Below are 16,479 nucleotides of genomic sequence, written 5' to 3' on the forward strand. Positions count from 1 at the left end.
TGCGGCGATGTTCATTTTATCTCCTGCTGGTTTATTGGCCTTTCTATATGTTTTCGTTGGTAACGAAGGAACCGGCTTGGATTCTTCCGCGCTTCCCTTGTGGGGTCATGTTGCAGTGTAAAATCCGAACGCAGCAGTGAATTATTTGGCACGTGGCACTTGAATGGAGCGAGGGTCAAGCGTTCACTCCAACGGTATTCTCAAACGTTAAATGCTAATGTAATGGCATCGCTATTTCTCGATGCATTTGATCGCAATCTACAAGGATATATATGCATGACAGTGATTTTCGAAGCGTGGAGCGAGAACGCTTCGGGGCATGCAAAAGAAGCACTGAATTAAATGCGATACCATGAACCGCATTCAAAACATGAATTACAATATAACATTTTTGAATGAAGGTGGCAACTGTGCTTGATTTTTCAAAAAGCATTACCGATTTTTTTTCACCAGTATAGTTCATTTTTAAGTACAGTTTGGTTGTTTTAAATTTTTACAGTCCATTGAAAATCAATTTCATTTAATTGAATCATCTAGGTACATTTTTTATTCTTTACCCACTGTATATTTAAGCATAGTAAATTTACTTTTTCGGAATAGAACCTCTGCATCGTTTTTGGTGAACTACTTTTTGTTGGTGCCATGTTTCAATTTTTCATTCGAATATGCTGTGGGCCACAGATGGCCCCCGGGCCAGACTTTGGAGACCGATGCTTCAATTCATCATCTTTTAGCAAGCACATCCTTTCTGAGGGAACCCATATTTTAGTTTACGCGAACATTTTTAATAATGCGCTTAATCTGTAAACATCAAACACACACACACGCACGCATACACACACCCGATGTTTGCAGTCGCTAAAGGGCAAATGCAAATCACCGCAACGTTAAAACCAAAGAAAGAAAGCAAATCTGAACTCGGCTTATTTGGCTAATGCCATTAAGACACAATGACCGTTCCTCACACACACACACCCCCGCACACACACAGCCAAACACCTGCACAAAAGAAAAAGGGATTGTTTCAACTTTCACCCGTGTCCTCTGTTTTCTCCCTTGGCGGCCCTCTTCCTTGTCAAGAAGATTTACATGCTCATTTTTTTCAACCTCCTTTATGCCGAGATTGTCCTCCTCTGTAGGCTTACGCGCACACGCACGCACGCACGCACACACCACTCTCTGGTTGTACAAACACAGCTGACAGGAGCTGGACTCCGGCGCTGCCATGACACAGTCGCGTGCCGTCCAACAAATGCCTCTCACTGTGCCAGCCAGCGTGTGCGCCTCTTCACGTTTGGAGTGTGCGCGGCCTCCACTTTGCCATCTATTACCGCTTCACTCTGTCATTTCATCAGCTTGCCAAACTGCATTAATCAATATGTCTATCAGGTGGACCTTCAATTCCATTTTATTTCTTTTAGTTTAAAAAAAAAAAAAAAAAAAAAAAAGATTCCGCCACAGACTTGAGTCTCCATTTGGTTAATTGAGTTTAAATCTACCCCCTTTGTGCAATTCAATTTGCAGTAACATTTACTGCTTAGCCGCACAGATCTTCTCATCAATAATGGAGCTTTTCAAACAACCTTTGCCCTTTGCACGCTGCGTAAAGCGGGTCGCTGTTTGCCTTTGCTGCGGTTATAAAACACGCTCAGAGACTATTGTCATGTAAATGGAGGCTCCTGGTGGTCTTTTGTCTGTGATGACATTCAGACGCTCCGCTGTTTTGTACTGTGTGTGTCCAAACGTGTGTACAGTCTGATGTCACATGACTAGCAAACAGGTGAAATGTCATCGATGTTTATCGACACGGGTGTCTGCGGCACTTTAAGAAGTCTTAAATCTGATTTTCCCAAATAAAGGACTTCCTTTTCCTTAAAAACGACATTTAATCCTTAAATCACCTGTTCAAAGGTCTTAAAAATGAACAATAAACAACGTTGTTATATCAATCAGTCCGTGTTGTATGTCAGTAATATGAAGACCATATCGCCCACTCTTAATGGTCAAATTTAGTGAATGAGATGAATTTGATAAGAGTAGCCTTAAAATGTACTGCATTTAAAAAGAACTAAATGCAGCTACTCTGTACATAATCATGTCTAATTACAGTATTATGCTTTTGTTACAGATTTTTTGGGGTCAATAACACCTCAATGTTTATTAACTTTGTGTGAAACCTGGGAGCCGACCGAGTACACACAACTAAAGACAAAAGAACATGTGAGCATAGTACATATTTGCGGTTCACTTTGTTTTCTGTGCAACTTATCCGCTGCCATTTTATGCAAAACTCACCTATTTGCGCATCTATGTCTTGCTTTCACTTCCTAAAATGGCACAAATGGTGCCAAAGCCCTCGGTAATGTTAAAGTAGTAATTAGTGTTAAGGAAGTATTGCTCAAGTGATATATCTCGACTGACGGACTAGCTAAATTCGGCCTGGGTTGTTAGTGGAAGTTACAAATAACCTATAAACCATTTTATGTAAGAGTCATGTTATGAAATGAGTTTGAAACCTTTAAGTGTTTTGGGATCATAGTTTGTGATATATTTAAAGATTAAACAATTGCCTTTACAGTACCCACCATATTTCTTGGCACCTCTGTTTAAGATGTGTTCTTTAGCTTCTTATAAATTCAGATTTTTTATGAATTATATTTTAATGCATTTTAAAGTGGAAGTCAACCCAAACATATTTTTTCAAGAATATGTTCGGTGCTGGCCCGCTAGTTGAAACAATGCATTCAGATAAATTGCGTTAGTGGAATAAGAGTTAATCCACCTGTTTTTAGCCATCTCTGGGGGCGGCCATTTTGTCACTTCTGTCGACTGAAAATGACATCACAGTTGCTCAGGGCTCAGGTAGCGATCAATCACGGCTCAACTGTTTACTGACGCTGAGCTGTGATTGGTCGTTACCTGAGCCCTGGGTAGTTGTGATGTCATTTTCAGTCGACAGAAGTGACAAAATGGCCGCCCACTGAGATGGACAAAAACAGGTGAATTTGACTACTTAACTCATATTCTACAAACACAATATCAATCAGAATGCCATGTTTCGACTGGGGGAGCTGCATAGAACATATTATTGTCAAGATTTTTTGGGCCCTTCTAAATTCAATTTCTATTTCCCACACTTTCCTTAACGAAAAAAAAAATCAGTTTCTATCACAGAATGCTTGTTTGAAGGCCCTCAATCCTTTAGAGTCTTCTTCATGTGAGAGCTCGGCGTGATGCAGTCAGTAATGGCTGTCTTTTGCTGCGTGGCATTTTAACCAGGCCTTTGGAAACCAACCTGCAGCTGCCTCCTGCTGCATGGCACAACACACACACACACAGACACACACACACACACCAACACACTTGCACGCTCACACACAGTCCAGGGGGCACTAAAGTGGTTATCTCTCTCTCTCAGATTCTAATCTGACAGCAGCTCCAGCCTGTTGCCAGGTTACCCCTGGGGCGTCAATCTCCATTTAAATCCTGGCTGCCTCCCCACCCAGCCATCAACACCAGCCGTGCACCACCCACTCCCCGAGGGTCCACTCTCTCCTCCCTACGCCTTGCAGTCGCACGGTGGCGAGGGCACCGGGCCGGATTCGCACGGGCCGGCAGGTGACACGCGGATGCCTCGGGATCAGCTGCCGCTCAGGCAAAGATGTCCGCGTGCACGTGTGTGTTTTGTTAATAGCGTGCTGTAGTTTGTTCAATACGCGGAGCTGCAGGCTGCTCTTAGTGTGCTTTGGCACAGGCTCACACGTACACTGTACAAGACGTCCTTGTCGAGATGTGGGCTGAATGGCTTTGTATGGCAGAGGTTCGCAGCAGTGGGAGGACGTGGGCAGCGTCTCCACAGTGGGCCCGCGCTCGGGACCAATGACGGCGGAATGATTGAGAGATGGACCGATAGGCCGTCTGACTCTGCAGAGAAACCTCTCCTCCAGCCTGTCCTCCGCCGGCCCGTCAATGGACTTCCATTGTGTGTGCGTCCGAGAAGGACGTCTTGCACGTTGACCCTCGCCCCGGGGTCGCAAAGGGAGGGGAGGGGGGGCACGCTCGAGGAGAGAGAGAGCGTGCATAATTGCGGCGCAAACACAAAGGCGAGCCCACCGGGAGGTCGCGTCGGCGCGCCGGCTCGGCCTCTCAGAAGTCGGCGGGCGACGTTTAGCCGAGTGCTGGTGGGAAGGAAACATTTCCGGAGCGTCTGATTCGGTCACATGGCTTTATTCGCTCAGCACTGTTTAGATGCTGTTTTTCAGCCGAAAGGCTGGCACAGGAAGTCATTGCACTAATCTTCATGTTGCACACATACCTGTTGGTTACACTTTTTAATATTTTGCCCTTCTGATAAGAAAACCAAAATGTTAGAAACAACTTGAGATTCAAACCCGGGTTAGTGTGTCCTGATTGAATATCACAATATTCCATTTTCTGTCATTACAGAGTTGTATAATGAGGGGTGCACATAAAAATTTGGCCATGGTTATCAAATGAGCACCAGAAGTTGTTTGATGCTCATTTTTCCCAGACCCACCGACCTCGTGGTTGAACTTAAAGACTTACTTACTTTATCGTTAATATGTGCAGATATGTCATGTTAATATAACTGAATAGACTTTGTCTGTTTTTCCCCCCAGTTTTCAGTTTTTTTTCCTAATTACATCAACATATACCAAGGCGACACGATGCCACCTATTAAAACATACAAGTTTACAGTTTTGTCAAAAGATTCATATTCATATTTACGGTAACACAATTGAATTGCATCGCCCGTTCTAAAAATGAATTGCCCACCTCTGACTTGCAGTATGGGATCCTGTGATCAGCTAGCTTACTTTGCACAGTTCTCTAGGTGTCCACTCTTTTTTTTGCAGCACAGACTGCTTTTGCGTGAGGACATATTTTGACGGACCGTCGAGGCCGCGGCGCAGCGACACGGATAACCGTCTCACCAGCTGCTCTCCTGCGACGCGTTCGGCCACTGTCTCACGTTGAACGTAGCCGTTAGCGGATAGCCGGCCGAGTCATTTTTCTCAACATTTATTCATAGGTGACTATGCAACACGCCGCAAGGTTCAACTTGAAAATAAAAGCGAAAGTAGTACGTGAATATCAATGCCTTACTTAGCTTTCATTTTGAAGTTGGTCCTCGAAAGTAATTGTTGTGGCGACTGACTTCACTTCGAACGGACCTAATGTTAGTGCGCAAAAGCACGGTTCAGAAGTTTGATGTTTGAATCTGGGCTCAGGCTTTCCTGTGTGGAGTTAATCTCACTTATGTGAATGGTCGTGTATCTGTATGTACACTGCAATTGACTGGCGACCGGTCAAAGATGTACCCTGCCTCTTTCTCAGATTCAGCTGAGATAGGTTCCCAGCTTACCCACGACCCTAATGAGGACTGTGTAATTTGGTTGGAGGGATTTATTTTCTTTTTTCCCATTTGAGTCATGATGGAACTGTGCCCCCTGAATCCAAACGAAGTCCCATCAGCAGGGCTGGAGGTGTAACCTGTGCTTTGGAGGGGTTTTCTCCAGCTTTTGCCTGGCATGCTTAGTGAATGTGGACCCCGATGTGGACAGCTGGATGGTGAGTGCCGTTTGGCTGATAGATGGAGGCCTTTTTGAAACGGACTCAATGAGGGCCATTCATGAATTGTGGCACCCGCCACACTCAAGGACCCCCACCAGCCACCCTCCTCCAACTCACGCGACAGTTCTGTTAGCACATGAAATGCTACACTGCTCAAAACTGGTCGTGGTATGAAACCAAGGTGGCCGGACAGAAATCGGAGAATTTGCTTTGTTGTATTTTACATTCAAGTGGAATTTAGGCTTCTGCTGTCTGAACATATATGACACTCTAAGTGAGCATTTTAGTAAATGTATGAAATGTAATAGTATAATGTTATAGTGAGCAAAATCTCCCACCATAGGTTACTTCCGCTGCACAGATTGAGCCGACTTGATTTTTTTTCCGCTGCATCTATCTTCAAACAAAATGGCTGCATTCCTCATAAGATGACTTCAAGACTTATGGAATTTTTTCTGGAGTCCATTCATCTACATCAGCGGCCAGAAAGACAATGACTTCCAACTGTATGTGTCAAATTATCATCAGACCAATGAAGGTAAGTTTTAAATGTAACTTTCTGTTGTTTGATAGCCTCTAGCATAGTTAGCATGCTGTCTCTGTTTGTTGAGCTTACCTTGTGGGCTAGCACGAATTTTACCTTATTTATAGTCATATTTGGCTGATCTGTAATGCAGTGTCTTGAATTCTAATCTGGCTAATATCAATTTCAAACAAGGACTCAACAAGGCTTACCGTTCAATTGGAGTGCATAAAGTCAATCAGGGGGAAAAAAAACATCGCCATCGTCTGAGTGCAAGAGAAACTCAAGCAATCGTGTTCTCGTCCACAGGAAATGTGAAAAACTAAAAACGGCGTTGTTCGCACTAGAAGTCGAACACAAAGGATGACAGCAATGTTCAGCAGTAGTTTCTCTTGTTCGCTGAAATTCTAACTTTGTCATTTCCTTCAGAAAGACTAGCAGATAGTGTTTTGAAAAAAGATATCCGAAAACTGAAGCGATAATGACAACAGCTAATGGCTGGCTGAGATTTTTGCTTCAAGGCATGATTAACAAAAATAAATTCCACTCATAATTGACTGAATTCTTCAATTTAGCTGTGGGGTGATGATACAGAACGTACACGTTAGCAACATACAGTATGCTCATATTGAATGAAGTATTACAACTCTAAAACACCTTGCCTATGGATAAAAGTGTTGTGTGTCATGTTAGCACGGGCCCCATGTAGACGCTATCAAAAAGATCTGCTGTTGACAGGCAGAGCCAAGGTCAGTTCCTGGCCCTCTCACCATGCTTTGTCTGTGGGATCTTCGGAATGTGCCGGAATGTGGGCTTCCAACAGGTGGACTGGTCCTACGCGGAAGGAACAAAAAAACCGTATTGACACAGAAAATTTGAAAGATTGGAAATCCGCACACATAATAATGAATCCATCGTCTTACGATGGGACGATAACTGTCATTCAAAACACAAAACGATTGAATGACATTGTTACCGTGTGACACAATTTTAACCTGCCGAAGTATGCAACAAAGACGTGCGCTAACGTCAAGAATGAAGGACAACCGGCATTTTGTGTTTTTTTCTTTTCTTCTTGCCATTTGTTACCAGATGAATGGCACTTTTTCCCATTCCGAAAATGTTGACGCACGGAAGTGTTGTTTCCCTGTCAACCAATCAAGACCGCAATGACTATTATATTTTCCTGCATCTTCATAGAAGGTTGCTTGAAAACAGTTATGTACCGAGCCGGTATTCCCATAACAAACTGACCAAATTGTACACTGATTGTTAGAAACGGTATGTTTCCCTTGTATGACTGAAGATTGAATGACAGGAAACCATTCTCCTTTTCTTCAGTGAGACCGGAGAGAGGGAAGCAGTGACTTAACATGGGCACAAGAGTCCAGACATTTCCTTTTATTTTTCCCTTGTGGCAATTTCGTTCCCCTGGCTGATAGATGGGGTTGGGATGCCATTGTCACCTACTGCGCACAGATTGTCCCCACTCTCTTGCAGATGGACCGTCAGGACGTTTCTCATCTCCGCCACCTTTTTCATCCGTTTCCAGTCAAGCAAGTAGTTGACAGGCATTTCTTGGGGTTAAACAGGAGAAATAACCAGCCTGAAGTGCAGTGGGATAAGACTGAAATGCTCCTCTGTCAGCCCCCCTCCCCCAATCCACCCACCTCCCTTTTCCCTTCACTCAGATTGTTATCGTGGGTGAGCTTATTGCTTCCTGTAGAGACCTGGAGCTGCCTCCCCTGTCTACTTTATGTTCCTGGATAAAAGCTAAAGCCAAATTATTACTACTTGCAATAAACTGGGCAAAAGTATCACTTTTAAAAAAGTCAGAAAAGAACCTCCACCAAAGTACTTTATTGTTGTAGGAGGGTTACCGCCTGGTTTTTAGTTCTGGCGAGGCCGGACTTGTTTCCTTTAAAAGTACAGGCTGTCCCACAAAGTTTGGCATGGTTTGAAATATTAATATCTGAGTAACTGCATGCCCTGTATACAAATGAAATTAAATAGGTTTCATTTAAGAAAAGATACGATTTATTGATCAAGATGTCAAAAACATTCAAACAGATTTAGATTTTGTAAACCATTCGCACAAAGCTTCACAATTCATGCCTGTGAAACGTAAAAACCTTTTCTTTTTGCCTTCCTCTTTTAATTTTTGTGCTTTCAATTTTTTTAATGTCCACTAAACTGTAAGTTACACACTCTTGAAAAAAAAGAAAACATACCCTATTTTTTAAGTAGTGGCGTGTAGTGGTGTAATGGTTTTTGTATTCGTCCCGAACCGTCTCGGTTCACGGTTCGGTGCGCGCATTGATAGGACGAATACGGCCGGCGCTAGAGAAGCCGTCGGCCATATACAAATCAGCCGTGTGGGAATATTTCGGCTTCCCATTTGAGTGCGATGGCGTGCGAGTGGTGGGTGTGTGGAGCAAGAACTGTGTGTCGGCGTTGTTCGACCTCCGTAAGGTATGTTGGAGGTAATATTCCAAACATGCTAACAAATAGACGGCATCACCCCGATACGGTTATTGGCAGTAGAAAAAGGAAATCCGCAGAACACAAACAACTTATCCCGCTACTTTTAACCAGTCTGGAAGTGAAAGCAGACCGAGCCAAAAAAATTGAATTGAATTGCTGCTCTCTGTTAAAACTAAATTTAAAAAAAAACCTAGTCTTATGCATTTGAGACTTTTTGCTGTACCGAACCCGTACCGAACCGCGACCCCCATACCGAGGTACGTACCGTGACTTTTGTGTAGCGTTACACCCCTATTTATGACATCATATATGGTAGCTTCGCACCCAAAATTTAATGGGATTATTTTTGGAAAAATGCTGATCCAGTCTTCGACAAGCCAATTACACCCCTAGTGGCGTGTAGTCTATATTAAAGCGTCCCGGTGAGTTCCATCTTCAATTGATGTTATTATGTCACACAATTAGTGAACACAGCCTAAACACTATTACTACCCTGTGACAAAAAAACGGAACCATACTGCCTGGTGGTATTACGGTATAGCCTCTTTTGATGCATGTCTGTTTGGTTTTTTTTGGGCTGCTTACAAATTGTATTATTGAGATAACTGTACACTTCAGCCTCCCGCTCCCATTACCGCAGCACTTCTGGGGTAATCCGAGACTTCCGCCCTCTGACACCCACTGCCCTGCACGACTCCTGCGTCCCCTGATTAGATTTGACTCAACGTATTGAATCCCCCACTGAAACAAACACCCTTTTATGGACATGATTGCGCAAACAAACACAGAATCCAACCACACCCCAAAATGCTGCTTCGAAGGTTGTTTACGGGGTGGCTCTTATTCTCAGTAAAAGCTGCTAATAAGAGCAAATTACTGCCAACAACTCGAGCGCATCAAGTGCCTCGCTGCTCCCCTGTAATGGAGTTAACTTGTGACCAATCTAATTAGGAGCCTGCAAGGGGCCATTGGAGCCTGTGGAGGGAAGATTGGCCTAGAGAGGGTGGAGTAGCAAATGTCCTGGGGGAATACCTGGCTCCTGGGGGCCACTAACTGTCATTGTTTGGACATAACATGATTTGGATGGAGTGGGACATAGATGGAGGACTCAATGTGATGTGTGTCTTTATTAGCAAAGTAAGAAATGTGGTTTGTCATACCTGACTTTTTAGTCAACTAGCACAGTGAAACATGATAAGATGATGAATTGCGTTTGACATTTACGTTTGACCTTTTGATCATCGTTGAGTTGGAATCGCCCTTATACACGAAATACCATTGTGTATGAGACAAAAAGAAGGAGCAGTTTCAACCAAGGGTGTTAGGTAGAGTGTTGGTTTTATTATACTTTGTGGAGTTTGCTCGTTATTCTTGTGTTTTTTTCTCTTGGGGCCACATAAGAAACTCAAACGTTGAAGGAGGGCCAAGACGACATGCCAACCTGTTCTATACTATTTCTAATGTACTGAGAAAAAGCATATTGACTTGTTTCTCGTTTAAAATGGTACGTGTGTATCTATGGTACTGTACATATTCTTATAATTAGGAAATATCCGTTTTAAACAAAATTATAAGCGGTCATTACGTCTTCCCACATTCAAAATTCTAACAGTTTTGTGCACCAACCACCAACTCAAATGAACCGTTCCTAGTCAGGGCTCCCAGATATATAGATACGTATAATCTTATTGACAGTGATGACTTGATAGTACAGTACAGTACACCCAATAGAATCAAACTGTAGGATTTGCACACGGTATTATCAGGCCAAATCGTCTTGGCCCTCTTCCTATTTTTTTGTCTATTTTTTTTGTAAAAAAAGAAAAAAAAAAAGCCAAATTGGTTGGAAAGGTCACTTAATATATCAAACACCGCACTCAGTCGGCAACACTGCAGACGCAAGTCGTAGCGCTTGTTCGCTACCTCACTCGTAACAACGGCCACACGTGTGCACATAAAATAACAGCATAACCTTCAAAATAAAAGCTCTTCATATTTTTAGGTTTTATTTTGACTTCACGGTCTCTGTGAGGGCCAGTCAGAGACGGCTGATTTTTTTCACAGGTCATTTTTATCATGTCTACTGTCAAGTCATAATGACTCTTTTAACAAAGAGGACAAAATTGATTATTTTGGAAAATTGCAAACTCCCCCGTTAACTTTAAATGGGAATTTGACCAAGAACCAATTGTGTTTGAGCATAAAGGTTCTACTCATGATGTTTTTAACTGAATACTTACAAGGTTAAGGATGCGCATCTCTCCTTGCGAGTCAAAGCTCTCTCAGATGTTGACGGCCGTGCTCGGTTTGTTTTTGTTCCGCTTCGTGTGAGACATTAGGCTTGCTAGTGACCCGCGGGGTCAGCGAGAACACAGCCCTCAGCTCGCCGGGGTCAGCTTTGTTTGACGTCTGGAAATGTTCGGACTGAAACTCAAAGCAGGCCCGTTAATCAAAACTAATGCAACTTTGATGCCGCTGTATCTCCACCTCATTGAACCTCCATTACCTCAGCCCGGCTTCCTCATTCCGCGTCCCTGTCCGCCCTCCTTCCCCTGTTCAACTGGCTCCATTACCAGAAGCCCCCCCACCACCACCACCACCCCTTTCATTCAACCCGCTCCCCTTAGGCATCCCAAACCTCATTTGCACAGACATGTTTAACCAGCACAGGAAGCAACCCATGCCCTTAACAAAATTACAGTCCAGCCAGCGAATGAGCCGCGGGGCCGGTCTGCAGGGACCAATCACAGAAGGTTCTCGGCCCTACCAGTTCCTCGTTTGAAAGGACAAGAGGGGAGCCTTAGAATATGTACTTTTTTTTTTTTTTTATCTATTCTGATGTGGTGCATAGCAGCTTTGGACCTGACCAGCAAGTCACCTCTCATGATGTGAACTAATGTGCTCCATTTCAGCTTTTCTATGCACTTCATGTGCTGCTTTGAATGATGTGAGTGATAAGGCTTGTAATGATGGTGATGTAAATGTAGCGAGCGCTGCGCTAACAGACTCAGGGTGCATGGCCGCGCTCTGATCGCTATCTCGGCGGCGCCTCAGTAATTTGGCTCTGAAGTTTGCTCTATTAATGGAACGCTGCTTTGCCTTTCCCCTCTCGTGTCCTTTCCTTCTCGCATCCTGCATTCCTCTTTGGCCTGGCCGAAACGCACAAAAAATATATATCCTCACTGGTCACAACATTAGGTACACTTACACTTGAGAATGATATAATTTCCTGTGTTAATATTTTAAACTTTAAACTGCGACCTCAAACTATAATTCCAAAACACTTTAATAGTGTTATAAATGCTTACAAACATCATATAACATCGCTGTACCTTTAAAAATACAGTAATGTAAATAGCTTTTTTTAAAAGGGGAAGTCAACCCCCCAAAAATTCTTTACAATAATTTGTTCTGTGTTCACTTGTCTAAAAACATGATTCTGTGTCCATTAGACCTCGGACTCTTCCATTCGCTATTCGTATCGACTCACGAACGAGTTCCAAACTTGAATGAGTTACTGTTTGTAGCCTACTTTTGCCCAAAAAACATGTCGTAGTCCAACAAATGAAAAATCTAATTTGATCAAAGTGGCGACTGGAGACTTATGTAGCTCTTTATCGACACCATATGTTGCCCATACGTGAAAACTTTTCTTTAGTGTACACGTGTTGATGCAGCGCCGTGTCATCCTACGCAGAGGTTTTCCTTTTTAATTTAAAGTAACTTACTTTCACCTCCCGCATCCCTCGCCGTACCCTGGCTGCCGGCAGACTCCAGGGTAGTTTTTTTTTTCTACTTTCTACTGTCGTACTAGCTAGCAAGTACTAAGCTAACCCGGGAGGGTCCGTCTCACTGGTCCAGCGTCCAAGTTTGCAAACTCCCTTCATGCTAGGACAACATCAGAGGCCAACAGTGAAGTGACAACAAAGGTGTTGATACACTTCTTAGATCGGCTTTATTGATTTAACCGTTTAATTTAATGCTCGTTAGCCAGCTAAACATTCCCATACATGCACACTTGTGGTTGTCACTCTTGAAGACAGCTGGCTTTATATGACGCTGTACACTCCACACATACGTCACACGCCTTGCCACTCAAATGTTCCTGTGACGCTTGTACACGCAACAACACAAGGACAGTACTGTTGGAGCACTCACCATGTTGACGCATTTTATGCCTTGTTACCTGACAACTGTTCTCCTAAAGCACATAAATACATTCCACCAAATAAGATTACACATTTTCTGACCTTTTTTTTTTTTTCTTTTTTAAACCACATCACAGAAAATCACAAGTAGGTGGGGTTTTCTGGCAATAATGGGAGTAACGTTTTTGAAAAAAAAAAAAAAAAAAAAAAAAAGATTAATTTGCGGTTACTGAACCGCGAATGTGCGGGGGTTGATTGTATGGCAAATGGATGGGTGAGTGTGCAGGTGTACCTAATGCTGTGTCGGGCGAGTGTTTCAAGGACATAACCTGCATTTATTCGTCATTATTGCTGCACAGCATGCCCGTCCGTGCCTCACACCTGCCTTGCGAGGCTCCGTGGGAGTGCACGTGTGTCTTCGGTTCCTGTTCAATATTCCAAAGTGCTCTGTGGTCTTGGGAGGACCAACAAGCCTCCGTTAAATGTCTGTTTTTGTATGCATCCGGGGCTGTAGAGGGGAAGCCATGTGAGATATCTCCCCATCCCTCATTCCAATCACCTCTCGCTGCATGCCCTCTGCTCAGGTAATTAACTTCTCCCTCCACCGGGCCCTCTCTGCTCCTTATCTGGACTCCATTCTGTTAAAACTATCAGCCTTCTTCGCCCACCACCATGTCTAATTCCTCTGCTTGAAGGTGGGGAATAATCCAGGGCCAACACCTACCCTCCGCCACTTCTTCTTCTTCTTCTTCTTCTTCTTCTTCTTCTTCTTCCATCACATCATCACTTTACTGCTGACACCCGCTCGGCACCCTTCATCCCTCTCTTCTTGTTTTGCCCCCCCCTTTTTTTTTAAAGGCAAAGAAAGAAAAGAAACAGGTCTTTTCAACGATTCCCTTCTCTCTGAATGGAGATTCAAGCGCGTGTGATTGGATTAATTAAACGCGTTATCCCGATCTTTGAAAGGTAGACGTGATCCCTGTTCACTATATCCTGATTAGCACTTTCCCTGTCTCTCTCCTTTCCTCTCACACAGAGACACACATGCACACGCGCACACATACAAGGTGAGCAAAGACAAGCTAAATCTTGGACTTTTGGAAACTGCCGGGGATTAAGGAACAGATTGTAATTGCTTTCTCCCTCCTCCTCCGTAGGTTCATTTGTATTGACGACTTGTTACTTCTCTGCGGCATAGCGGGGACGTCTCCGGACAAAGAGCCAATGAGAGGACAGGACAAGGCGAGGAAGCTTCAGCACCAGTGCTAATCATTTATGATGTAGAAAAAGGTAACGTGGCCGTCAGATACGGAAGGAAAATAGAAAGACAAGCATGATCTTTGTCAGATAATCCCGAACCCGATTGAATGTCACAGCACTTCTCCCTCCGACTTCTCTTTATATCCTTCTCTCGTTTCATGTGACTCTCAGTGTGTGGTAGCGCTCGCCCAGCTAGAGGCCAAGTGTTAAGTGCGTGCGTGTGCGTGTGTGGGAGTGTGCGTGTCCGCGCGGTGTGCACCGAGGATTTGTTCCAGATTGTGTGCGGTTTAACCCACATTGTTAAAAACTAAGCTCAACTCATCCGAGTGGAAGTGAAGCCATGCAGCAGTGACTTTTCCTTTGAAAGAATTACAGGTCTTCCTTTTTTGGAGTAAAAGCCTCATCGATGAGGATTTGCGTAAACAATCCTAATGATTCATAATGATTTTAATTTGTCAAATGAACCACTGAACAGATCACGAGAAAAGATAAACAGTTGTAAATGGCCTAAATGGTACACTGCATTAAGCATGAATTTTGTTATTAATTTTCAAATATTGGTTGTTGAGGAATTAGTTCATTTTTAGGAAAGCAAGGTCATTCAAATTGAAAATTTAAAAATCCTGGATCAGCACCTTTATGCAGATTTTCACCAAAATGTAAAGGGTTATCCCTCGTCCACGCCATTAGTACACTAGAAATAGTGAGTTTCTTCTTCTTCTGCATAATCCGGACTCATTGGCAGCAATTTATATGAAAATGAATCATAGTTGGTAACTTCAACACCACATTCCTCCTTATAAGGAAGCAGAACCTTGTGATAGCTGCTACATCTGAAGCTACATCTTATCAAGCCTCCGCCCTTTTTTGCATAACAAAACATATTTCAGCAAAGAAACTCATTGACCACAACACGGCAACACAAAATTCATCATATGACCGAGTAAAATGAAGTCACGAAGAGAAAAACAAAACTTGTTTCAGCAAAAATTTCCACCCTTGTCAGACCAACGAAATGTTACTTTACAATTTAGGGATGGGAATCAATAACCGTTTTTTTTTTTTGTTTTTTTTTTTAGAACCGCCTCTTAGTAATTCTATTCCTAGGATTTGTTCGTTAGTTTTCATGATAATTCCATTTATCACTAACCCCTTGCAAATAAATAAATAAAAAGAACCAGTGCTTTAATGTGCTGGGGCGCCTCGTTCTTGGGTGTGACTTGGCCGACGCGGCGGGGGAGAAATCAGGGAACGAGGGGAGGAGATAGAGGTGGAAATAGAACCGGCGCTGTGACCTGGCCGCTGGTGAGGCCGCTTGAAGCGATCAAGACGGAAGAGCGAGGAGGAGAAAAAAATGTGAGCACCGGCCATCACAGGTGGGAGCTCGCCGCTGGCGACTTCCATCTGACGCTCACCTCTCTTGGATGTGCCTCAAGCGTGTGTGAATTTGTTGAATGCAAAAGGAGCACTGTAAATATCTCCAAATGTTAGTAGCCAAAGTGTCCTACATTGGGTCATATATTGGGAAATTTACCTCCCTCAATCCAAAGGATGCATTACAGATTACTCGTCATCTGGACACTCGTAATTTATGAGTGCGCACTCGATATGCTGTCTCTTGTCCAACGTTAGGAAATATATTAAAGAGTTAAAGCAAACAAACACATTTGTATTATTTAATTGCCTCACCCAATAAGAATCGATAAGGAATCGATAAGGATGGATAAGCAGTATTGATAATGGAATCGGAATCACAAAATTATTCATTAACATCCTTTGTCATAGTTAATTACAATTTAAAGAGAACTATATTATGCTGATAAAGATGATTATTCTTTTCATGTCTTGTGATGTACAACAATAATTTTCTAGTGTCATCATTCTTAATGAAATAGCGATCTATTTATTTTAGGATCAAAATTCTCTTAGTGATTCATTATCGGTCAAAAGTCAATGTAATATTAATAATACAGAAAACCTTATAGATCAAAGTTTAGGATAAGATGAAGCTAAGTTTAGTTTATGCAAAACAAGTAACAGTTTCTAATATACCATGATGATCAAATATCCTGCTATCTGATGTTTCCAAAAGAAGAAAAGCAGATAAGCGATGGATGTGATGTTATGTTAATGAAGCTTTTGCATGATTTGCGTACCCTGCGCACACATTTGACAGGTGTCCATGCACGCTGGAGGGACAGTAACTCAACACATGGACACTTCTGAGCAGGCATGAAGAAGTAATGCAAATTGAGCACAAATATAATGCGTGTTGATTAAGGACATTCTTTTTTTTTTTTTTTTTAGAAGCCCAATTTTTGGGGGGTTGTTATCCCAGGTAGTTGGTACATAATTGTAAAAAATACATTAATCAATCAAAAATATATTGAAATTCCATATATTGGGGCTTCTTCCATTTTTTTTGTTAATATGCAAATATGAGTTCCAGCTAAAGAGTTGTACTTGTTG

At 42.8% G+C, this 16,479-nt stretch overlaps 1 protein-coding gene across 4 annotated transcripts in view; it reads left to right on the forward strand.

Moving 5' to 3' along the window:
* eefsec (eukaryotic elongation factor, selenocysteine-tRNA-specific) overlaps window positions 1–16,479 on the forward strand; it is an 85,839-nt gene that overhangs the window by 49,478 nt on the left and 19,882 nt on the right. For 2 of the 4 annotated variants that reach the window (XR_015088076.1, XR_015088078.1), the window contains exons 8-10: window positions 5,939–6,133; window positions 13,787–13,817; window positions 13,908–14,040. The gene's annotated coding sequence lies outside the window, so the exon portion shown is untranslated. The remainder of the gene's footprint in view (window positions 1–5,938; window positions 6,134–13,786; window positions 13,818–13,907; window positions 14,041–16,479) is intronic. The other 2 variants (XR_015088077.1, XR_015088079.1) reach the window with 2 other exon arrangements.

Source organism: Filicampus tigris, chromosome 9 (assembly GCF_054856515.1).
Source record: "Filicampus tigris isolate MCC_2025a chromosome 9, RoL_Ftig_1.0, whole genome shotgun sequence".
In the NCBI taxonomy this organism is placed as follows: domain Eukaryota; kingdom Metazoa; phylum Chordata; class Actinopteri; order Syngnathiformes; family Syngnathidae; genus Filicampus; species Filicampus tigris.